The sequence below is a fragment of the Garra rufa genome, chromosome 1 (genome assembly GCF_049309525.1).
Source record: "Garra rufa chromosome 1, GarRuf1.0, whole genome shotgun sequence".
In the NCBI taxonomy this organism is placed as follows: domain Eukaryota; kingdom Metazoa; phylum Chordata; class Actinopteri; order Cypriniformes; family Cyprinidae; genus Garra; species Garra rufa.
Genome location: NC_133361.1, coordinates 92376897 through 92402531, shown reverse-complemented (window position 1 = coordinate 92402531; position 25635 = coordinate 92376897). Strand labels below are relative to the sequence as shown.

General features: G+C 41.9%; 7 non-coding genes across 7 annotated transcripts; 4 read left to right on the top strand and 3 right to left on the bottom strand.

Moving 5' to 3' along the window:
- Nucleotides 1-2154: 2154 nt before the first annotated feature.
- trnav-uac (transfer RNA valine (anticodon UAC)) lies at nucleotides 2155-2226 on the bottom strand. Its single transcript has one exon. It is a non-coding gene; the product is annotated as a tRNA-Val (tRNA).
- A 505-nt stretch (nucleotides 2227-2731) lies between these two features.
- Nucleotides 2732-2847, bottom strand: LOC141291215 (U5 spliceosomal RNA). Its single transcript, XR_012340298.1, has one exon. It is a non-coding gene; the product is annotated as a U5 spliceosomal RNA (small nuclear RNA).
- A 399-nt stretch (nucleotides 2848-3246) lies between these two features.
- trnag-gcc (transfer RNA glycine (anticodon GCC)) lies at nucleotides 3247-3317 on the top strand. Its single transcript has one exon. It is a non-coding gene; the product is annotated as a tRNA-Gly (tRNA).
- A 756-nt stretch (nucleotides 3318-4073) lies between these two features.
- Nucleotides 4074-4145, bottom strand: trnav-uac (transfer RNA valine (anticodon UAC)). Its single transcript has one exon. It is a non-coding gene; the product is annotated as a tRNA-Val (tRNA).
- A 1676-nt stretch (nucleotides 4146-5821) lies between these two features.
- Nucleotides 5822-5894, top strand: trnar-ccu (transfer RNA arginine (anticodon CCU)). The gene has a single exon. It is a non-coding gene; the product is annotated as a tRNA-Arg (tRNA).
- Nucleotides 5895-8455: 2561 nt separating this feature from the next.
- On the top strand, nucleotides 8456-8528 carry trnar-ccu (transfer RNA arginine (anticodon CCU)). Its single transcript has one exon. It is a non-coding gene; the product is annotated as a tRNA-Arg (tRNA).
- Nucleotides 8529-23416: 14888 nt separating this feature from the next.
- On the top strand, nucleotides 23417-23556 carry LOC141285757 (U4 spliceosomal RNA). Its single transcript, XR_012338886.1, has one exon. It is a non-coding gene; the product is annotated as a U4 spliceosomal RNA (small nuclear RNA).
- The last annotated feature ends 2079 nt before the right edge of the window (nucleotides 23557-25635 follow it).

Below are 25635 nucleotides of genomic sequence, written 5' to 3'. Positions count from 1 at the left end.
CACGATGGTCAGGAACAGACGAGAGTCAATCATAATGCACTGTTCGTCATCGTGTACAGTCCATGCAGGCAGGCAGAACAGGATGGAGAACCAAACATCAATCGCAGTCCAGAACGAGAGGAGGGCAAGCAGCTGGCCAGTAAGTGCGCACAATCCAAGCAGTGACAGAATTAACTAAATAAATGAAAAAACAAAAAGCAACACAACATAACTAAGAGAACAAAGCAAAACGTGCAAGTGAAGCTTGAATTCATTCAAATTTGCGCGCTTAAACCTTGACGCGAGTCTGCTTTTAAATACTTATAATTTTTATATACTTTTAAATAACATGCACTATCATATAAAAAACAGTCATCAAATTGATAAAGTTTCACATTTAAACACTTACCGCTGAATCCACCGAATGAGACCACGCACGTCAGACAGCTCTGATGATGCTGCCACAGTTGCCAGTGCCACTCGAAAAAGACGGAATTCACAGTAGTTTCTTGTAAAAGCCCCGTGCCTGCATTATTTTCACAGTAAAAGTCTAAATACGGTATTATTTTGTGAATTATCACAGTTAAAACCTGTGAAGTGGTAATAATGTAATTAACTGTGAAATATTACAGTTATATCTTGTGAAATCCTGGAAAAAATTTACAGTGTAGGCTTTATTTAATAATAAATTAATAGTGCAGCATGCATCTCACTCTGGGTGAAAAGCTTACCACGAGTTATGTTAAGAATGACATTTCCAAAACTGTAAAAGGTAAACAGTTTACTGTCTTAAGTGCACTCATTTATTTAGTCTACAAATTAAAATAATAATTATAATAATTATTATCAGTATTATTTATGGTGAGCATTGTCACAGAGCACCTTCTCCCAAAAACAGTAATAATACTTTAAAGACTTGTAGTATGTTCTTTATGTTAAATAAAAGTTTTCCTGCTTATTCTAGAATAGTACATTGAGCCCTTTAAAAACTTTAGAACTAAATTGTGTTTTATTCAAGAAACCAAAATAACACATAATGAAATAGTAGAAACTGACCACATACAGACAATTATTAAACAATAAAGAGTTGTAGTGTTTATTAGGGTCAAGTTAACATTTTCTTATGTGTTCAGGAACAGTCCATCAAGCCTTTTAAAAGCTATTGAACTTCATCATGTGTCATTAAAGAAACCTCGGTAATTAACACAGTAATAGCAAACAAAACTACACTTGAGGCACAAATTGTTTATTAAATTTATACTTCAAACTTCCCGGGGTGACGAAACACGGAAGAGCGACACTAGAGCGTCAGTGGACAAAAGAATATTGCATCCGTATTGGTTTAACACTACCATTGAGAATGAATGGGAAACGGTTTAGGGCTGTTTAGCTAAACTATTCTCGGCTGCCGCGGCCAATGCAGGAAAGGAGGTATTTTAATTAAGTTGTGTGTGTGTGTGTGCTTGCATGTGTGTAAGGTTCTTTAAAATGAAGCCTGATTTACTTGAAGGAGCTCCAACCTTTGCATACCGACCAACCCCCGTTCCCTGCCGAATCTTTTCAGAAACTCATTAGTCCGTCTATATTCGTCAAATGCCTATAAAACTTGTTCACTTTATCTATAGATTGACGAAGTTTAGCAGTGGGCAATATACTCGTAAATGCGGTGTTAATTCCAAACGTTCTCCCTCCTTTCCGAGCATTGGTGGTTCAGTGGTAGAATTCTAGCAGTGGGTGATATGATCCACGTAAATGCGATGTTACTGCCACATGATTTCCCATCCTTTTTTTCATGTTCCCATTATGAAAAGTAAAAAAAAAAAATTGTAATAATAGTAAAGTGGTCCAAATGAGGACCCCCTGTAATGTGTAGCATTCAAGATATTGGGAGACTCAATAAGGTCAAGGCAGGTTGATTTGTTTTTTTCATGGAGTAGTGGCTCCTTATGCTGATTTCGGTGAAGTCAAGTCGGCTGGGGGCGACGCACAGCGGGTACAGTTCCTCGTTAGTATAGTGGACAGTATCTCCGCCTGTCACGCGGCAGACCGGGGTTCGATTCCCCGACGGGGAGACCCAGCTCTTTGCTGCTGCTGAAAGACTCATCCAAAAGATTTTGGTGCTGACAGAGGTCACAGAAGGAGTTCTGCTTCAACGTCAGCCAGAGCCAAAACAAATGCGTTGGCCGGGAATCGAACCTGGGTCGACTGCTTGTAAGGCAGCTATGCTCACCACTATACCACCAACGCAAGTTCCCGACCCCAGCTTTTAGCCATCTGAAAAGAATGCTTGAAATGCACAAGTCACTGATAGGGCAAAAGGAGCTGAAGCCATCTTTGTTTGTATCCCGTCATGTACGAGAGAGTGCTGTCTTTCCATGCGGGCTAAAGAAATCTGCAGCTGCGACGCAGAAAGCGCAAAGGCCGCAAGTACAGAACGTGGTGAGGCGCGCTTCGTTCCACCGCCCATTGGCTGGTGGCCAGTTTTACTCTTGACACTCCAATACAGCTCTGTTGTGAGCAGAAAAGAATGCTGGAAGTACATGAGTCACTGAAAGGGCCAAAGTAGCTGAAGCCCAAGGTTTGGATCCCATCATGTCATGAGAGTGCCGTCTTTCCATGCTGGCTGAAAAAAAACGTGAAGTTGCGACACAGGAAGCGCAAAGGCTGCAAACACGGTCCACGAGAAAGCACGCTCTGCTCCAATGCACATTGGTGTGTGGTCAGATTTAGTCAGCTATTGAAACTGCAGTGCAGCTCTTCTGTGAGCAGAGCACCCAAAAATACAGGTCACTCGGAAAGGTTCCCCTCCACGGAAACCTTTAATAAAAGGCGAAAAATGTATGCGTCTATGAAGAGAAACTCGAGTTGTGTGCCCATGCGCTGGAGCATGTGCGCTCCCTGTGGTAAACCACTATACTCACAAAGGGTAATCTAGGGTGCCGATAAGATTTTCATCTCCCCCTCACTCCAAATGGGAGGAGTAAAAGTTAAAAAGTCTCTTCCATCATCCATTCTCGCCTGCCACACAGGAGGCCTGGCTCTGATTCCCGGGCAAATGGAGGAACAGAGTTCTTTTAAGTAAGGGGTGTGTGTTTGCATGTGTGTGGGATTCTTTAAAATGAGCCTTGAAGGCCAAGCCTGATTTGCTAGAAGGAGCTCCAAACTTTGCATATTGACCCAACCCCCCTTTCCCTGGATTTGACGTGTAACAATTACGCACCATTACTAAATCCAGGGCAATGTGAAGGCCGAAGTTCTCCCAGCCGAGCATTGGTGGTTCAGTGGTAGAATTCTCGCCTGCCACGCGGGAGACCCGGGTCCGATTCCCGGCCAATGCAGGAACGGAGTCCTTTTAATTAAGTTGTGTGTGTGCTTGCATGTGTGTAAGGTTCTTTAAATTGAATCCTGATTTACTTGAAGGAGCTCCAACCTTTGCATACCGACCAACCCCCGTTCCCTGCCGAATCTTTTCAGAAACTCATTAGTCCGTCTATATTCGTCAAATGCCTATAAAACTTGTTCACTTTATCTATAGGTTGACGAAGTTTAGCAGTGGGCAATATACTCGTAAATGCGGTGTTAATTCCAAACGTTCTCCCTCCTTTCCGAGCATTGGTGATTCAGTGGTAGAATTCTAGCAGTGGGCGATATGATCCACGTAAATGCGATGTTACTGCCACATGATTTCCCATCCTTTTTTTCATGTTCCCATTATGAAAAGTAAAAAAAAAAAATAGTAATAATAGTAAAGTGGTCCAAATGAGGACCCCCTGTAATGTGTAGCATTCAAGATATTGGGAGACTCAATAAGATCAAGGCAGGTTGATTTGTTTTTTTTCATGGAGTAGTGGCTCCTTATGCTGATGTCGGTGAAGTCAAGTCGGCTGGGGGCTGAAGACCAGCGGGTACAGCTCGTTAGTCCTCGTTAGTATAGTGGACAGTATCTCCGCCTGTCACGCGGAAGACCGGGGTTCGATTCCCCGATGGGGAGACCCAGCTCTTTGCTGCTGCTGAACGACTCATCCAAAAGATTTTGGTGCTGACAGAGGTCACAGAAGGAGTTCTGCTTCAACGTCAGCCAGAGCCAAAACAAATGCGTTGGCCGGGAATCGAACCTGGGTCGACTGCTTGTAAGGCAGCTACACTCACCACTATACCACCAACGCAAGTTCCCGACTCCAGCTTTTAGCCATCTGCGGAAGCGTGCTGGGCCCATAACCCAGAGGTCGATGGATCGAAACCATCCTCTGCTAAGCTTGTTTCACTTTTATTTGTGCCCAGGTGCTGCAAGACAAGTTAGAAATGTGTGCAAGATTCAAGTTATGTTGAAAAGACCAGTGCACAGGCTCTACATCAAGACAAGCAGAGTGGCGCAGCGGAAGCGTGCTGGGCCCATAACCCAGAGGTCGATGGATCGAAACCATCCTCTGCTAAGCTTCTTTCACTTGTATATGTGCCCAGGTGCTGCAAGACAAGTTAGAAATGTGTGCAAGAATCATGTTATGTTGAAAAGACCAGTGCACAAGCTCTACATCAAGTCAAGCAGAGTGGCGCAGCGGAAGCGTGCTGTTCCCATAACCCAGAGGTCCATGGATCGAAACCATCCTCTGCTAATCTTGTGTCACTTTTATATGTGCCCAGGTGCTGCAAGACAAGTTAGAAATGTGTGCAAGATTCAAGTTATGTTGAAAAGACCAGTGCACAAGCTCTACATCAAGTCAAGCAGAGTGGCGCAGCGGAAGCGTGCTGTTCCCATAACCCAGAGGTCGATGGATCGAAACCATCCTCTGCTAAGCTTGTTTCACTTTTACAGGTGCTGCAAGAGAAGTTAGAAATGTGTGCAAGATTCAAGTTATGTTGAAAAGACCAGTGCACAGACTCTACATCAAGACAAGCAGAGTGGCGCAGCGGAAGCGTGCTGGGCCTATAACCCAGAGCTCGATGGATCGAAACCATCCTCTGCTAAGCTTGTTTCACTTTTATATGTGCCCAGGTGCTACAAGACAAGTTAGAAATGTGTGGAAGATTCGTTATGTTGAAAAGACCAGTGCACAGACTCTACATCAAGACAAGCAGAGTGGCGCAGCGGAAGCGTGCTGGGCCCATAACCCAGAGGTCGATGGATCGAAACCATCCTCTGCTAAGCTTGTTTCACTTTTATTTGTGCCCAAGTGCTTCAAGACAAGTTAGAAATGTGTGCAAGAATCATGTTATGTTGAAAAGACCAGTGCACGAGCTCCACATCAAGTCAAGCAGCGTGGCGCAGCGGAAGCGTGCTGGACCCATAATCCAGAGCTCGATGGATCAAAACCATCCTCTGCTAAGCTTGTGTCACTTTTATATGTGCCCAGGTGCTGCAAGAGAAGTAAGAAATGTGTGCAAGATTCAAGTTATGTTGAAAAGACCAGTGCACAGGCTCTACATCAAGACAAGCAGAGTGGTCGCAGCGGAAGCGTGCTGGGCCCATAACCCAGAGGTCGGTGGATCGAAACCATCCTCTGCTGAGCTTGTGTCACTTTTATTTGTGCCCAGGTGCTGCAAGACAATTTAGAAATGTGTGCAAGACTCGTTATGTTGAAAAGACCAGTGCACAGACTCTACATCAAGAAAAGCAGTGTGGCGCAGCGGATGCGTGCTGGGCCCATAACCCAGAGGTCGATGGATTGAAACCATCCTCTGTTAAGACTTCTGAGCTTGTATATATGACAGAGCCCCCAAAAAAGAGAAATGTTCAGAGCCTGTTCGTGAAAACCTGAAGTCACTTGGTCCTCTCACAAAAGTTGTTCATCCAGAAGGTGAATGAGATGAAGAACTAAAAGAAAAAGTAAACAGCTGCATGACAGCCCCAGTGGCCTAATGGATAAGGCACTGGCCTCCTAAGCCAGGGATTGTGGGTCCGAGTCCCATCTGGGGTGACTTTCAGCAGAGTGGCGCAGCAAAAGTGTGCTGGGCCTAGAAGTCGATGGATTGAAACCATCCTCTGCTAAGATTGTTTCACTTTTATATGTGCTCAGGTGCTGCAAGACAAGTTAGAAATGTGTGCCAGAATCAAGTGATGTTGAAAAGACCAGTGTACGGGCTATACATCAAGTCAAGCAGAGTGGCACAGCGGGAGCGTGCTGGACCCATAATCCAGAGCTCGATGGATCGAAACCATCCTCTGCTAAGCTTGTGTCACTTTTATATGTGCCCAGGTGCTGCAAGAGAAGTAAGAAATGTGTGCAAGATTCGTTATGTTGAAAAGACCAGTGCACAGGCTCTACATCAAGACAAGCAGAGTGGCGCAGCGGAAGCGTGCTGGGCCCATAACCCAGAGGTCGATGGATCGAAACCATCCTCTGCTAAGCTTGTTTCACTTTTATTTGTGCCCAGGTGCTGCAAGACAATTTAGAAATGTGTGCAAGATTCGTTATGTTGAAAAGACCAGTGCACAGACTCTACATCAAGACAAGCAGAGTGGCGCAGCGGAAGCGTGCTGGGCCCATAACCCAGAGGTCGATGGATCGAAACCATCCTCTGCTAAGCTTGTTTCACTTGTATATGTGCCCAGGTGCTGCAAGACAAGTTAGAAATGTGTGCAAGATTCGTTATGTTGAAAAGACCAGTGCACAGGCTCTACATCAAGGCAAGCAGAGTGGCGCAGCGGAAGCGTGCTGGGCCCATAACCCAGAGGTGGATGGATCGAAACCATCCTCTGCTAAGCTTGTTTCACTTTTTTTTGTGCCCAAGTGCTTCAAGACAAGTTAGAAATTTGTGCAAGAATCATGTTATGTTGAAAAGACCAGTGCACAAGCTCTACATCAAGTCAAGCAGAGTGGCGCTGCGGAAGCGTGCTGGACCCATAACCCAGAGGTCCATGGATCGAAACCATCCTCTGCTAATCTTGTGTCACTTTTATATGTGCCCAGGTGCTGCAAGACAAGTTAGAAATGTGTGCAAGATTCAAGTTATGTTGAAAAGACCAGTGCACAAGCTCTACATCAAGTCAAGCAGAGTGGCGCAGCGGAAGCGTGCTGTTCCCATAACCCAGAGGTCGATGGATCGAAACCATCCTCTGTTAAGCTTGTTTCACTTTTATTTGTGCCCAGGTGCTGCAAGAGAAGTTAGAAATGTGTGCAAGATTCAAGTTATGTTGAAAAGACCAGTGCACAGGCTCTACATCAAGACAAGCAGAGTGGCGCAGCAGAAGCGTGCTGGGCCTATAACCCAGAGCTCGATGGATCGAAACCATCCTCTGCTAATCTTGTGTCACTTTTATATGTGCCCAAGTGCTTCAAGACAAGTTGGAAATTTGTGCAAGAATCATGTTGTGTTGAAAAGACCAGTGCACAAGCTCTACATCAAGTCAAGCAGAGTGGCACAGTGGAAGCGTGCTGTTCCCATAACCCAGAGGTCGATGGATCGAAACCATCCTCTGCTAAGCTTGTTTCACTTTTACATGTGCCCAGGTGCTGCAAGAGAAGTTAGAAATGTGTGCAAGATTCAAGTTATGTTGAAAAGACCAGTGCACAGGCTCTACATCAAGTCAAGCAGAGTGGCGCAGCGGAAGCGTGCTGGGCCTATAACCCAGAGCTTGATGGATCGAAACCATCCTCTACTAAGCTTGTTTCACTTTTATATGTGCCCAGGTGCTACAAGACAAGTTAGAAATGTGTGGAAGATTCGTTATGTTGAAAAGACCAGTGCACAGACTCTACATCAAGACAAGCAGAGTGGCGCAGCGGAAGCGTGAGGGGCCCATAACCCAGAGGTCGATGGATCGAAACCATCCTCTGCTAAGCCTGTTTCACTTTCATTTGTGCCCAAGTGCTTCAAGACAAGTTAGAAATGTGTGCAAGAATCATGTTATGTTGAAAAGACCAGTGCACGAGCTCCACATCAAGTCAAGCAGAGTGGCGCAGCGGAAGCGTGCTGGACCCATAATCCAGAGCTCGATGGATCGAAACCATCCTCTGCTAAGCTTGTGTCACTTTTATATGTGCCCAGGTGCTGCAAGAGAAGTAAGAAATGTGTGCAAGATTCAAGTTATGTTGAAAAGACCAGTGCACAGGCTCTACATCAAGACAAGCAGAGTGGTGCAGCGGAAGCGTGCTGGGCCCATAACCCAGAGGTCGGAGGATCGAAACCATCCTCTGCTGAGCTTGTGTCACTTTTATTTGTGCCCAGGTGCTGCAAGACAATTTAGAAATGTGTGCAAGATTCGTTATGTTGAAAAGACCAGTGCACAGACTCTACATCAAGAAAAGCAGTGTGGCGCAGCGGATGCGTGCTGGGCCCATAACCCAGAGGTCGATGGATTGAAACCATCCTCTGCTAAGACTTCTGAGCTTGTATATATGACAGAGCCCCCAAAAAAGAGAAATGTTCAGAGCCTGTTCGTGAAAACCTGAAGTCACTTGGTCCTCTCACAAAAGTTGTTCATCCAGAAGCTGAATGAGATGAAGAACTAAAAGAAAAAGTTAACAGCTGCCTGACAGCCCCAGTGGCCTAATGGATAAGGCACTGGCCTCCTAAGCCAGGGATTGTGGGTCCGAGTCCCATCTGGGGTGACTTTCAGCAGAGTGGCGCAGCAAAAGTGTGCTGGGCCTAGAAGTCGATGGATTGAAACCATCCTCTGCTAAGATTGTTTCACTTTTATATGTGCTCAGGTGCTGCAAGACAAGTTAGAAATGTGTGCCAGAATCAAGTGATGTTGAAAAGACCAGTGTACGGGCTATACATCAAGTCAAGCAGAGTGGCACAGCGGGAGCGTGCTGTTCCCGTAACCCAGAGGTCGTTGGATCGAAACCATCCTCTGCTAAGCTTGTGTCACTTTTATATGTGCCCAGGTGCTGCAAGACAAGTTAGAAATGTTTGCAAGATTCGTTATGTTGAAAAGACCAGTGGACAGGCTCTACATCAAGACAAGCAGAGTGGCGCAGCGGAAGCGTGCTGGGCCCATAACCCAGAGGTCGATGGATCGAAACCATCCTCTGCTAAGCTTGTTTCACTTTTATTTGTGCCCAGGTGCTGCAAGACAAGTTAGAAATGTTTGCAAGATTCGTTATGTTGAAAAGACCAGTGGACAGGCTCTACATCAAGACAAGCAGAGTGGCGCAGCGGAAGCGTGCTGGGCCCATAACCCAGAGGTCGATGGATCGAAACCATCCTCTGCTAAGCTTGTTTCACTTTTATTTGTGCCCAGGTGCTGCAAGACAATTTAGAAATGTGTGCAAGATTCGTTATGTTGAAAAGACCAGTGCTCAGACTCTACATCAAGACAAGCAGAGTGGCGCAGCGGAAGCGTGCTGGGCCCATAACCCAGAGGTCGATGGATCGAAACCATCCTCTGCTAAGCTTGTTTCTCTTTTATTTGTGCCCAAGTGCTTCAAGACAAGTTAGAAATTTGTGCAAGAATCATGTTATGTTGAAAAGACCAGTGCACGAGTTCCACATCAAGTCAATCAGAGTGGTGCAGCGGAAGCGTGCTGGGCCCATAACCCAGAGGTCGATGGATTGAAACCATCCTCTGCTAAACTTGTTTCACTTTTATATGTGCCCAGGTGCTGCAAGAGAAGTTAGAAATGTGTGCAAGATTCAAGTTATGTTGAAAAGACCAGTGCACAGGCTCTACATCAAGACAAGCAGAGTGGCGCAGCGGAAGCATGCTGGACCCATAACCCAGAGGTCGGTGGATCGAAACCATCCTCTGTTGAGCTTGTTTCACTTTTATTCGTGCCCAAGTGCTTTAAGACAATTTGGAAATTTGTGCAAGAATCATGTTGTTTTGAAAAGACCAGTGCACGAGCTCTACATCGAGTCAAGCAGAGTGGCGCAGCGGAAGCGTGCTGTGCCCATAACCCAGAGGTCGATGGATCGAAACCATTCTCTGCTAAGCTTGTGTCACTTTTATATTGGCCCGGGTGCTGCAAGACAAGTTAGAAATGTGTGCAAGATTCGTTATGTTGAAAAGACCAGTGCACAGACTCTACATCAAGACAAGCAGAGTGGCGCAGCGAAAGCGTGCTGGGCCCATAACCCAGAGGTCGATGGATCGAAACCATCCTCTGCTAAGCTTGTTTCACTTTTATTTGTGCCCAAGTGCTTCAAGACAAGTTAGAAATTTGTGCAAGAATCATGTTATGTTGAAAAGACCAGTGCACGAGCTCCACATCAAGTCAAGCAGAGTGGCGCAGCGGAAGCGTGCTGGGCCCATAACCCAGAGGTCGATGGATTGAAACCATCCTCTGCTAAGACTATTTCACTTTTATATGTGCTCAGGTGCTGCAAGACAAGTTAGAAATGTGTGCCAGAATCAAGTGATGTTGAAAAGACCAGTGTACGGGCTCTACGTCAAGGCGAGCAGTGTGGTGCAGCGAAAGCGTGCTGGGCCCATAACCCAGAGGTCGATGGATCGAAACCATCCTCTGCTAAGCTTGTGTCACTTCTATATGTGCTCAGGTGCTGCAAGACAAGTTAGAAATGTGTGCCAGAATCAAGTGATGTTGAAAAGACCAGTGTACGGGCTCTACATCAAGACGAGCAGTGTGGTGCAGCGAAAGCGTGCTGGGCCCATAACCCAGAGGTCGATGGATCGAAACCATCCTCTGCTAAGCTTGTGTCACTTTTATATGTGCTCAGGTGCTGCAAGACAAGTTAGAAATGTGTGCAAGATTCAAGTTATGTTGAAAAGACCAGTGTACGGGCTCTACATCAAGGCGAGCAGAGTGGTGCAGCGGAAGCGTGCTGGGCCCATAACCCAGAGGTCGATGGATCGAAACCATACTCTGCTAAGACTTCTGAGCTTGTATATATGACAGAGCCCCCAAAAAAGAGAAATGTTCAGAGCCTGTTTGTGAAAACCTAAAGTCACTTGGTCCTCTCACAAAAGTTATTCATCCAGAAGCTGAATGAGATGAAGAACTAAAAGAAAAAGTAAACAGCTGCATGACAGCCCCAGTGTCTCTGGAGCAGGATCGTCGGTTTCCGCGGCCGTCTCCTCGTCCAATCGCCGATCTCGCCGTCCATTGTGAGAATGGACGAGGCGCCAATCGCATCGCTCGAGCTCCATTGTTGAGAGCCACTCACCGTGCTTAGTTTCATTCTAAGTCAGGTTCAAAAATCAGACGAACGGAATATAGGATAACTTTTCAAAGTAAGTAATACATGTTTTCTTCTTTCTTTCACTCTGTTTACAATGTTCTCAATTGGTAACTCGTTACGTTTTCGTCCGTCGTTCATCCGTGTTTTGTGTTCACAAACTTTTGACTCGCGAATTGCCCATAATGAAACACCTTTTAAATGTAATCTAACTTTCTAAAGTCTATTTACACGTTCTTACGTTCGATTTAAATGGGGGAAAAACGCGTTTCAACTGTAAGTGCAGTCATTTCTTATAACAATTTACCTTGTTTTTACTATAGTGAATCGTAGTAACCATGTTGTGTTTTTGGCTGATCGATTACAACTGTATGAACACAGTCTTACTATAAATGAAAATCTGAATGAACAGCAACAACAAAAACCGTTGCGTTTGTGTTTGTCGTCATTTACCATGGCTTTACTATAGTGAAAGTGTAGTAATCATGTTTCCTTTTCACGACTTGCCTAAAATCTCACATATTAAACATAATTGTGCCTGTAATCGTTATTAAACTCAGTTTACTCGTTCTTTAAGTGTAAACACAGTCTTACTAATAAACAAGTAATTTACCATGCTTTTACTATAGTGAAAGTGTAGTAATCATGTTTTGTTTCCATGATTTGCCTAAAATCTCACATATTAAACATAATTGTGCCTGTAATCGTACTTATTAAACTCAGTTTTCTCGTTCTTTAAGTGTAAACACAGTCTTACTATAAATAAACAAGTAATTTACCATGCTTTTACTATGGTGAAAGTGTAGTAATCATGTTTTGTTTCCATGATTTGCCTAAAATCTCACATATTAAACATAATTGTGCCTGTAATCGTACTTATTAAACTCAGTTTTCTCGTTCTTTAAGTGTAAACACAGTCTTACTATAAATAAACAAGTAATTTACCATGCTTTTACTATGGTGAAAGTGTAGTAATCATGTTTTGTTTCCATGATTTGCCTATAATCTCACATATAAAACACCATTTGCCTGTAGTTTTGCATAGTAAACACATCTATTCTATTTAAAGTTTGATTTGGATTTAAAAAATATGTTTAGTTGTAGACATTGTCATTTCCAATTAACATTTAATGTGATTTTGCTATGTGTGAATGTAGTAATCAAGTTTTGTGTTTGCAGATGGATTACTATTTATATAAACACAGATGCAAATAATAATTTAAATGAAAATGTAATGTTATATAGACATCCCTTACAAAAATTAACCATGGTTTAAGTAAAGTGTACTTACTATGTTCTTTGTTTTTGTTTTTCTCAGATTGATTATCAAATGTATAACCACAGCTTTTAACTAACAATGTACTTTATTTCACATTGTCATTAATACATGCTATATGTAGTTACTATAGTAATAACAGTAAATTATGCATAATTGGATGCAACTAACTGTAAACCAAACAAAACAATAATCTTATCCCTATCGTAACTGCATGTAGTAATTTCATATTCAAATACTTTGTTGAAGCCATTTCTATGGAAGTAATAATATTTTGAGTTTATTTAGTAAAATCTGAGAAAAAGCCTGTGTTGCAAATGAGACATATAAATTGGAATGTAAACAATTAACCAGTGATGTAGCATAACGTAATTTGATTGGATGTTAGATTTAGTATGAAAGAAATAGAACCCCGCGAATCAGGCAGAAGCCACTGGACTTTGAGCAACACAGTCTTTTGACCTATGCAAAACTGAAAGTTAATTTGTTAGAAAAGTAAATATCCTAAGTTTTTGTTTTAAGATTTATAATTAAACAGTCAAACGAAGAACTTTGGATTCAAGACTTTTATTCACTGACTTTTTTGCTTTGAGTACGAAAGAACTCGGAAGTCCTAGGCTAGTGAGTTGGCTTAACGCAATCACATTAAAGTCAAAAGACTGCTCGACATTGTCAAATATCGAGTGAATTCGGAAGATTGTTCGACGAAGTCGAAAGAAGAGCCGCGTGAGAAGATCGCTGAAGAAAAGAGACGCTCGTTATGTCGGCGAGGGAGCGTTGATCGAACGGGCCGATCTGAGGGAAACCTGCTTGCGGCTGCTAACAAATACGGACAGAGACTACGTGGCAGCAAAAGAAAGCCAGAGGTAGCTGACCTCGAGAGAGAGTCGTCGGCTAAATGAGACATTCCCTGGAACAGGTCTGATATTTTCTTCATGACTCTATTAGCCATCGTCTAAAAGTGATAGTGTCACTGGATATTGCATCCTGAAAGTAATAGAACTTGACATAGATAAATCCTGCACATCAGTGACTCTTTTAAACGAGTGTTTATAAGAAGATTAGAAGCTGAGAATTGTGATAGTTTTCCGTAAAGAGTATAAAGTAACATGGCAGATGAAAGCGCAGCTGCGTGTGTTGACCAAAAGAGGGCGCCAAAGCCCACAGAAAAGGCTGTAGAGGAGAAAATACGCAGGCTCAAAGGAGAACGCAAGGGAAAGTTGGCACAAATAACCAAACAGAAGAATGATTTAGCCAAATTGAAGGAAAATGAACACAATGTTAATTTCATTAAAGATGAAGAATTGCTACGGTTCGAAAGATTCTTAAAACAGTACGAACGGATTAATGAAGAGTTGTGTGAGTTAATAGATGAAGATGATAAGAAAGCGGATCAAGAGGCTTATGAGAACAGATTTTCGGAATTTCAGCAGTTTATAGAAGACACAAACAAATGGATTGCAGATGTCCTAAAAGATGAGGAAGATGATATTAGGCCACATGAAAGTGTATCCAGAGCTAACTCCGTGGTAAGCCGGACTTCCAGTACTACTTCTGCAATACTGAGAATTAAAGCTGAACGTGAAGCACTGTTAGCAAAAGCTGCAGCAATAAAAAAGAGAGAAGCAATAGAACAGGAAGAAACTCGCTTGAGAATTAGAAAAGAGCAATTGGAGCTTGAAACTGAGCTTGCTGCTTCAGACGCCAAACTGAAGGTGTACGAAGAATTTGAAGATTTTCATGAATCTAAACGTGATTTATCAGAGCTACCTTCAGGACCCAGATTTGAACCCCTTATCTGTAGACAAGAAAAACACGAGGTAGATGATCATGTGTGTCGTGGAGCTGGTAAGACATCCCTTACATTCAATCCAGAGCCAGCCACTGAAGTTGGCGCTTCAGATAGAAGAAAGTCATCGTCAAGGTTTGATGCTGTCAGCAGCACGCCACATCTTAATCAGCATGATCACACTGATTTTTCTACAGATAGCCTGCACGAAGTGCTACAGCGTCAAAATGAAGTCACTGAGATGCTCATTAAACAACAGAATTTGTCTCAACTCCCTCAAAGAGACATATCCACATTTACAGGAGATCCTCTGACTTACAGATCTTTTATAAGGGCTTTCGAGCATGCTATCGACAGTAAGACAGACAGTCATCAGGACCGACTGTACTATCTTGAACAGTTCACGAGTGGAGAGCCACTTGATCTCATTCGGAGCTGTGAGCATATGAAACCCGACAGAGCTTATAAAGAAGCCAGGGAACTGCTTGATCATCACTATGGAGATGAAATGACCATCGCTACAGCTTACATCAAGAAGGCTATGGAATGGCCTCAGATTAAGCCGGAAGACAGAAAAGGATTGAATGCTTTTGCTTTGTTCTTGGTTGGATGTTGTAACACAATAAATGATGTGGATTACATGGACGAAATGAACAATCCTACCAATATGAAGTCCATTTTATCCAAACTTCCATTCAAACTGAAAGAAAGATGGAGAAGTTATGCTTATGACATTCAAGAAAGAACAAGAAAAAGAGCCAGGTTTCCTGATTTAGTGGAATATGTGTACCGACAAGCAAAGGTGGCCAATGACCCGCTGTTTGGAGATATCCTGGACTCCACTTCAAGTAGTCGGAACAGCTTAAAAAAGCAACCAAGCATTAGAAAAAGTGAGTTTAAAAGAAGTAGCTTTGCTGTGAATGTGTCTACTACCGAAAATAATGTCAGTAAAAGCCAACCTGAAAAGAAACCTTTTGCAGCCAAGTCAACAAGTGTATTTCAAAGTCCTTGTCTTTACTGTCAGAAGAACCATGCACTGAGTGCGTGCAACAAGATTCGAGAGCAGCCTCTGAAAGAAAGAATTCAGTTCTTGAAAAAGAACGGCCTTTGTTTTGGGTGTCTGACAGCAGGTCATATGTCCAAGGACTGTAGAAAAAAGACATCTTATCCAGATTGTTCATTCAAGCACCCAGCTATCTTGCATGTTGTTAAGGAAGATGCTTCATCGAAGAACAACAGTGCAGACGACAGGTCACAAAGCACGAGTGAAGTCACAAGTGCTCTTGTGTCTGCAGGATGCAGAAAAGGTGACCATACTGGGGCCGGGAACAGTGAGCGTATTCTTCCCATTGTACCTGTGCAGATAAAACACAAGAAAGACACAAAGATAATCAAGACCTATGCTTTCCTGGATCAAGGAAGTACAGCGACTTTCTGCACTGAAGAGTTGGCGAAGAAGTTGAATATACGGGGCAGAAAGACAGAGCTCCTGCTTCGTACTCTATCACAAGAACAGAAAGTGAATAGCTATGAACTTACAGATCTGGAGGTGTGTGGCTTAGAGGAGCAAGATTACATTCAGCTTCCCACTGTGTATACTCAGCCAGATATACCTGCAAAAAAGGCCAACATCCCACAGAAAAAAGATTTGGAGAAGTGGTCTTACCTGAGTCGAGTCCATCTCCCAACATTTGAATCAGAAGTTGGTCTGCTCATCGGTGTCAACGCATACAAAGCCATGGAGCCATGGGAGATTATTAATAGCCAGAACAACGGGCCATATGCTGTTAAGACAGCTCTTGGCTGGGTTGTCAATGGGCCAATCAGCAGATGCCAAGAAAAGGAATTAGATGATGACAAAAGACAAAGTTTCCTTGTCAATCGTATCTCGGTTATAAGCGTTGAAGACATGCTGATGAAGCACTACAATGCAGATTTTCCAGAAAGAAGATGCGAAGACAGACGAGAACAGTCGCAACATGACAAACAGTTCATGCATACGGTGACAACATCAGCTCAGCTCATTGATGGTCACTTCTGCATTAAGTTGCCTTTGAAGGAGGACAAGGTGAAGATGCCATGCAACCGTGGTATTGCTGAACAGAGGCTTAACTCTTTGAAGAGGAAGTTCAGTAAGAATACAGATTTCTTTCAAGAGTACAAGGCTTTTATGGACAACATACTGGAAAAGGGCTACGCAGTAAGGATTCCAAAAGAACAATTGATTCGCAGTGATGGAAGAGTATGGTTCATTCCACACCATGGAGTTTACCATCCAAAAAAGAGGAAACTCAGAGTCGTCTTTGACTGTGCGGCAACTTACCAAGGTGTGTCGCTAAATGACCAGTTGTTGCAGGGGCCTGACTTAACTAACACTCTTATCGGAGTATTGTTGAGATTCAGACAGGAGCCTGTAGCCATGATGGCGGATATAGAGTCCATGTTTTACCAGGTGCGGATTCCAGACACTGACGCGGATATGTTACGCTTTCTCTGGTGGCCAGGTGGTAATCTGAATGTGGAAGCAGAAGAGTACAGAATGTGTGTGCATTTGTTCGGTGCTACATCATCTCCTAGTTGTGCGTCATATGCATTAAGAAGAACAGCGGAAGATGCAGCATCAAATAGTACCCCAGAAGCCACACAGACAGTCCTCAAGAACTTCTATGTGGATGACTGCTTAAAGTCAGTAGCCACAGAAGATAAAGCCGTTGCTCTTGTGAGGGAGCTGATGACGTTGTGCGCCAGTGGTGGCTTCCATTTAACCAAGTGGGTCAGCAACAGCAGAGCCCTGCTGGGCTCCATTCCTGACCACGAACGAGCAGCTAAAGTCAAAGATCTTGTTTTGGAGCATGATGAGTTACCAGTGGAACGGGCATTAGGTATGCAGTGGTGCACAAGTTCTGACAGCTTCAGGTACAAAATAAATCTGCCGGACAAGCCATGCACAAGACGGGGTATTTTATCTGTAGTCAGTTCGGTGTATGACCCAATGGGTTTTTTGGCACCACTCCTACTACCCATCAAGCTCATCTTAAGAGATCTCTGTCAAGAGAAGAAAGGTTGGGACGAAGAGATCCATGAAAAGGAATGTCGGACATGGAGGAAGTGGTTGACAGACTTAGACAAGCTTTCAGAACTCCGTCTTAGCAGATGTTTTAAACCCCTTGAATTTGGGCCCACAAATGCTGCTCAAATTCACACTTTCTCAGACGCTAGTCAAGATGGATATGGTGTTGTGTCATATCTCTTGCTGACAAATGACCGGGGTGAGAAACATGTATCATTCTTGATGGGAAAGTCCAGAGTCGCTCCACTCAAACAGATCACGATCCCGAGAATGGAGTTGACAGCAGCAATGGTTGCAGTCAAGATTGATCGGATGTTGAAAGAAGAACTTGAAATTCCCCTGTTGGAGTCGGTCTTCTGGACGGATAGTACAACAGTACTAAAGTACATTGTAAATGATGCCCTTCGTTTCAAGACGTTTGTAGCCAACCGTGTCTCTTTCATTAGAGAAGCGACTACCTCTTCTCAGTGGAAGTATGTCAACACCTCACAAAACCCAGCAGATCAGGCTTCCAGAGGTTTGAAGATCCAGAGCTTCATGGAAAGCCAGAGCTGGTTTCAGGGGCCTAGTTTCCTGCAAAAAGAAGTTGAATGGCCGAAACAACCTGAACAGTGGCCTTACCTGACTGAAGAAGATGTTGAGGTGAAGACCTCTGCTGCAGTGACATGCACAAACTCAAACGAGTGCACAGATCCACTGAATCAGCTCTTTGAATATTACTCCAGTTGGCATAAGTTAAAAAAGGCGGCAGCCTGGATTTTGCAATTGAGAAGGACATTGAGGCACCTGAGCGAGAAAAGAAAAGAATTTGAGGAGAACATGCAGCAGAATGAGAATGATCCAGAAAAATGCAGATCTATAGTTGAGCAGCAAATGGTGATGTACAAGAAAACCCTAGAAAAAAGAATACTTACCGTGAAAGATCTATCCAGAGCTGAAATTGAACTGGTTAAATACAGTCAGAAACAAACTTACAAGGAAGAGATACAAGCCTTGCAGTTGGCAGGCTCCCGTGTGAAAAAGAACAGTTCTATCTTCAAACTGGATCCATACTTGCAAGAGGATGTGTTGAGAGTAGGAGGACGTTTGAACAGATCGGCGATGCCTGAAGAGGCTAAGCATCCTGCCATTCTGCATAAACAGCACAGAATAGCTCACCTCATTCTCCACCACATTCATCAAGAGTGTGGACATGGAGGTAGGAACCACGTCTTAGCCATATTGCGACAACGGTACTGGATACCAAGAGCCAATGCAGCAGCAAGAAAAGTGATTTCAGAGTGCAACCTCTGCAGAAGACTGCATGCCAAGGCAGGAGAACAGAAAATGGCAGATTTGCCTCAAGACCGTCTGCTCCCTGACAAACCACCCTTCACCAACACGGGTGTAGATTATTTTGGACCTTTCGAGGTCAGAAGAGGACGTGCAAAGGTTAAGCGTTATGGAGTGCTCTTCACATGTTTAACTGTCAGGGCAGTGCATATAGAAGTAGCCCATTCTCTTGACACTGATTCATGTATTAATGCCATACGGCGCTTTCAAGCCAGAAGAGGTCAAGTGTCAATTATTCGTTCCAACAATGGCACCAACTTTGTCGGCGCTGAACGAGAGCTGCGTGAGGCATTGGCAAAACTGGATCAGTCTCGCATCAATGAAGTCATGATGAGAAAGGGTGTGCAATGGATCTTTAACCCACCTGCTGCATCTCACCACGGCGGTATCTGGGAGCGTCAGATCCGTACAGTGAGAAAAGTGCTGAACTCTGTTCTGAAGCAACAGCTCTTAGAAGATGAAGGACTACACACTCTCTTATGCGAAGTTGAGAGCATCATCAATGGGAGACCTTTAACCACGAACACAGATCACCCCAATGACCTCGAGCCGCTGACGCCGAACCATCTGCTTGCGTTGAAAACACAGCCTAGTTTTCCACCTGGTGTGTTCACTAAGGATGATGTCTATGCCCGCCGGCGCTGGAGACAAATACAATATATGGCGGATCTGTTCTGGCGAAGGTGGACTCACGAATACCTACCGCTTCTTCAAGAACGACAAAAATGGCTCGGCTTAAAGAGAAGTTTCAAGGTTGGAGATGTTGTCCTCGTCGCAGATTCGTTCCTGCCAAGAAACTCCTGGATGTTAGGCAGAATTATGAGGGTGATGCCCGACTCCAAAGGCATTGTCAGAAGTGCTGAAGTTCGGACGAAGACCAGCATCATTCAAAGACCCATAAATAAACTTTGTTTATTGCAGGGAGAAGACTGAAGATAGAAGAGAAAGATTTTAATAGAATAGAGACTATCAGTTGAATAGTCTGTGAGAAGTATTTAAGTGTTAATACTTACCAGTTAATGTTTACCTTTAAATACTTTCCTGTGAAGAGAAGAAGGTTCTTGCTAAAAAAAAAAAAAAATTAAGAAAGTGTTAAATGCAAGCATGTAAATGACTTCTGTTTAAATTTAAGTTGATAATTGATATGTTAAGGCCTAGTCAATTAGGGACCGGGATATGTTGAAGCCATTTCTATGGAAGTAATAATATTTTGAGTTTATTTAGTAAAATCTGAGAAAAAGCCTGTGTTGCAAATGAGACATATAAATTGGAATGTAAACAATTAACCAGTGATGTAGCATAACGTAATTTGACTGGATGTTAGATTTAGTATGAAAGAAATAGAACCCCGCGAATCAGGCAGAAGCCACTGGACTTTGAGCAACACAGTCTTTTGACCTATGCAAAACTGAAAGTTAATTTGTTAGAAAAGTAAATATCCTAAGTTTTTGTTTTAAGATTTATAATTAAACAGTCAAACGAAGAACTTTGGATTCAAGACTTTTATTCACTGACTTTTTTGCTTTGAGTACGAAAGAACTCGGAAGTCCTAGGCTAGTGAGTTGGCTTAACGCAATCACATACTTATATGTATAATTGTAGTTAAAATGTTAAAAAGTTTAAATAAATGTGTAACCTTGTTTTGCTTTATTAGCAATAAAATAATGTTTAATTGTTGTAATGGATGCCATTATTTAGTCAGCTTGAATATATATCGTTGTATCATTATAAAAAAATTAAAAACATTTGTGTAGTTGTCCAATACCTGCAAAATGCACATTACTGACTATTATTTTCCTATTATATTTAGATGAGTACTAAGCCAAAGAGCCACAAGGTCATGGGTGATGGCGAGTGGATGGCCAGGTTGAGGACTTTTGCCAGCTCTGGGGTTCGTCCGTCTGGAGGCAACAGACCAGCACCACGGCAGCGGAAGTGGTACAACCTCTACCAGAAGGTAAAGTTACCTGTCTCTCATTGTAGAATATGTATGTGTACATTATTTGTCAAACATTTTTACACGTGACTGTGTTTAATGTTTTTGAAAGAAGTGCCTTTTGCTCATTCAGCCTGCATTTATTTGATACAAAATACAGAACAACAGCAATATAATTAATTTGTACTGCATATTTGTATTTATTTTTTAATGAAAACTGTGATACGTTTTGCAGAATTCATTGATGATGAAAAAGTTAAAAACAACAGAATTAATTTCTTAAAAAATTTTTTGGAACAGGACTGTATATCGTTACAGAAGATTTTCTATTTGATTTCTAATGCTGTTCTTTATATAACTTTTTAATGATTTCTAAAATGATTGCTAAATATATTCAGCGTTGATGACAGGAATAAATTAAATTTAAAGTACATGTAACTGTAAATTTAAACTGTATTAACATTGTATAATATTATTAATGTTTTTTATATTTTTTATTTAATAAATGCAGGACTGATGAGCATAAGACACTTCTTTCAAAAACATTAAACATAGTAATGTGTCCAAACTTTTGACTAATCCTGTATTTGTGTGTTTTATTTATTATTATTTTTTCATAGGAGAGCTGCTTGGTGTTGACTACCTCCTGGGTCAGACTGGACAGCCCCTGGTAGTGGACCCATGACTCAGAAGAGACAGAGAACATGCTGGAGGATGTGGATGAAGGCGAGGATGAAGAAGACGAGCTTTTTGACTGAAGTTGACAAAAAAAAAACATCTAGAAAAAAATATATATATATTTATTTGTTTGGGGTTTTTTGTCCCACTTCACTGAACTCATAATGTTGTTCATTTCATTTCTTTCTTTTTGTTTGTATTTTTCTCACAGGCTTTGCATAGTGCTGGTGTGCTGGACAAAGTGGACAGCCTTGCGGAGTATCTTGTGGAGCTCAGGAATCAGCCATCTCTGGCTCTCCCCAACCATCAGGTCAGTTTCTCTACTTGACCTGTCATATGTTAACACTACCACTTGTTTTGTTTTCTCATTTGCCTTGTATTATATGCTCTCTCTGCTTAGGTGAGCAATATAGTTGGCAGAACCTGCTGGATTACGATAAGAAGAGAGTGATGTTTGCTGCCAGACACCAGAGCAGGCTGGACACAGGTTCACTCCAGGGGTGGAGAGCGTGAAGAGGCATACATTCACCACCGCTGCCCCACTTGCCCAGTTGCTGATAGAGACCATTTCAAGCTCTGTGCCATCCATAAGAGTCCAAAAAAGAAAGGGGATAAAGTTTTATTTATGTGTATTGTTTTGTGCTTTCTGTTCTTTTGAACTTGCAATGAATGCACTAGTGCCATGGACATTAAGACAGTTTTATTTAATAGTATAGTTTGGTTTTCTGTTCTTTAGTACTTGCAAAACATGCACAGGACAGGAGTCATTAATATTTTAAAGTTTTATTCATTTGTATTGTTTTGTGCTGTCTGTTCTTTTCACTTGCAGTTAATGCACAAGAGCCATGGACATTGGACGGTTTTGTTTATATGTATAGTTCTGTTTTCTGTTCTTTTGCACTTGCAAATTATTATTAAGAGGTAATATTCTGTTTTCTGCACATGCAACATAACTACAAGAATAAAAATGTAAAAAAAAAAAAAGAATAATGAATAATTGGCTTTGACTGATTGAAAAATAAAAGTTTGGTCATGATCAAATAACTCTTTTTGTTTGTCATTGTTACAGTATCATTAAACAGTTATACGCCCTTTTAAAAATGTTGATAAATTTGGGGATGATTTAATACATAAATGTACAATTTTTTGTACTATAAGTTTTAGAACATAACTACAGCCGAAAATATATTTAAAGTGCAAAAACTTTGAATAAAATATCAATAATCAGTAATATAAATCTAATAAAATATTAATTTGTCGTTTCAAAAATGATTTCATTCATTTGGACATTATTTATGTGATAATTACTGATAAATAAAACATTCAGTAAACACTTCAATCTTTGCCAACACTGTAATATGAACTGGGAAGCTTGTGATCATCCTTACCCCCATATAAATGTACAGGAAAATAGAGAAAACATTTTTTTTTTCAGATAATTTATTGTAAATATACACTCCAAAAACATTGCTATAAAGGACAAAGAGATAAAATTCCCTTTCACTTCTTTTCTCCTCATTTTTTCCTTTTCTCTCTCTCTTTTCTTTCTTTTTCTCTTTTCCCCCTCTTCTCCCCCCTCCTTCCTTTTCTTCCCCCCCCTTAACAGACTATTGTTCCCCAGCTTTGGCGCAATCGGTTAGCGTGTTCGGCTGTTAACCGAAAGGTTGGTGGTTCGAGCCCACCCAGGGACGTGTGAAATGCCGGTGTTTTGCACGCACGCGCGTCAGGTGTCCACTAACGCCTATGCCGTTCTTAGGGTTGCGAGGCACAGCTTTCTCAGGGCGTTTATCCTGTGCACCTTCAATAAGCTGGCTTGTTTTAAAAGAAGTCAGCGGCGGGTGTTTGATGAACATTTTCACCAGCTCGAGTTTGCTGTGGCATGTGGATTCATTCTTTACTGATGATCTGTCTCTGGGGCTCATCTAGTTGACATGGTATCCGCTGACATTCGGCTGAAGGTGCTGATCCACCATCTGCTCTTGGTACGGACTGGATCCGGGGGACTGCAGTGACCATCTGATCGGAATACAGAATGGATCTGGCGGCTACGGTGACCTCAGAATAAGAAGAAACAGACTAATATTAATGTAGATGCAAAAGTTCCATGTTGCCACAGTGTCAGATTGGAGAGGATCTGGTTTTCACAGTCTTGCGTCGATGGCCGTCTAGGTGAAGAGGTCTTCACTGATGATCTGTCTCTGGGGCTCATCCAGCTTGCTACCACCTTGTCGGTTCACATCCACGTAGGTGCACGAAAAGGTCACGACCATCACCGGTGTTCTATCGCAGAGGCAATGTTGTAGCTTGTGTGGTTTATCTGAGGTGTGATCATTGCTGGTTGAAAACTTTCCCCGATATCCCATCGGGATGATTTGAAATACAGTCAGCTTCGACAGTTTTTGCCGGTCTCTCTGGACGCTTCTTGAAAAAGATAGTTTTGCTTCGTTTTGTTTCCTTTTGTTGGAGTGGCTGGTTGTTGGTCCTCGTCAAAGAGGTGTCTACAGATCATAGCGTGCCGGAGCCAGAAGATTTGTTGTTTTGTCAATATGTTCTCAAGACCTCGCTGCAGGTATCATTAAAGTACAGCACAATTACAGCTCACCGCTACCCATCGTAAACAGGTTGGGCCTGTCTGTTCCGGTGGGCTCTCAGTGGTGCTAAATCATCAAATGAAGAGGATAAAATTACAAAAAAAAAAAATTAGGACTCTAATGATGTTTCAGATGTAACTTTTCTCATCTCTGTTGTTAGGTTTCCCTAGGATTTGTCCCTAGAATGAAATGCTCTGTTATTGCCTTTTTTGGAAGCTTCATGAATATTAATGAGCTCTGCTCCGATTGGCTGTTTCACAGAGCTGCTCATCTCTATAGCTGGCACATTGATAAAAAATATATATTTAATTAGGAGCTCTAGCCGCTTTTAATATGTGGTTTGTTGAATCTGACGTTTTGAATCGCAGACATTTTAGTGTCATTACTGTGATCCATGTGCTCTGTGTAAAGTTATAATGCAGAGGGAGCTCTTCTTACCACACAAGTTCAGCTGCTTCTCGGTGATACTCCCCTTACAAAAATGTCCTGTGGTATTCCATATGATAACACATCAAAAGTACCACATACGATTTGTGTGGTAATTGTGTAGTATTGTGTTGTTTTTTGGGACATTTTACCACAGAATTTTGTTGTACAGTATGTAATATTCCTGTAATATTCTTGTGGTACTGTGTGGTATTATTTTCACATTTTTTGTAGTACTTACCACATGATTTTGTTGTACCGCATGTAATATTCCTGTAATATTCTTGTGGTAATGTGTGGTATTACTTTCACATTTTTTGTAGTACTTACCACATGATTTTGTTGTACCGCATGTAATATTCCTGTAATATTCTTGTGGTAATGTGTGGTATTACTTTAACATTTCTATAGTATTTACCACAGGATTCTGTGTTGTACAGTATGTAATATTGCTGTAATATTCTTGTGTTATATAGCCATATTTCTGCAGTAATAATAGGAATTTCTTGTAATAAACCTGCGGCCTTTAATTGTTATATTTTTGGAGTACTCTGTGGTATTCCTTCAACCTTTCAAGTGAGGGTACACTGTAAACCCTGAAAACATTGAGTACAATTAACTCAAACTTAATGACTTTTATTGAACAGAATTTTCTTAACCGCTTCTTCGCCATTTAACACAGTGAAAATTAATATTTAAAATACAACAATATATTGTTAATTGTGGAAAATCAGTTTCTACACACTGTAGAGTTTAAACATTTTCCACAATACCACAAAACTTTTACAACCTCAAAATGCAAAAGCCTTTCATTAACAAATATCAAATGTAGATTTAATTTAATACACCTTGATAAATTAAATACAAGTCGTTTTAACCTTTTAAAACAAAAGCGTTTTTGCCCTCAATTGCCCAGCCTCATCACTAACAAGAGTCAAGTAAATGTGTTTTATCAAGGCAAACCTGTAAAGGCAATGTGCACAAGGATATCTGGCTTCAAACTGAAAAGGACAAGACAGCAGCAACAATAAAATAACAAAATACAAACACTTTACAAAATGATTTCTTGTTACATGTTTACATTCAATAACAGCTGTTAGTGATAAGGCTGGGTGCATATATAATGCCAAAAAATTAGAGCAGACAGTAATTGTGCAAACAAGTGTCACCCATTCAAAAGATGAGAATCCCTGAAGTCAGCTGTGTTGCAGTTTGAAGCGGTTGGCCAAGCCCAGGCCTGATTCTACAGGGGTCTGAGCAAAAGCACTCTCACTTAAAGCTGTAATAATAGCATGCTAGTGAAAGAGATCTAGCAAACTATCCCCGGAACATCTCCAAGATCTGGTTCATCTGACTCCTCCTGAATAAAAAAAAGAGAGAGATACAAACAGAAATTAATAACCAACTAACCAATATCAAGTCTAACATCATGGTATTTACACAACAGGTTGTGTCAAAGTAACTTTACAGTAATAAATA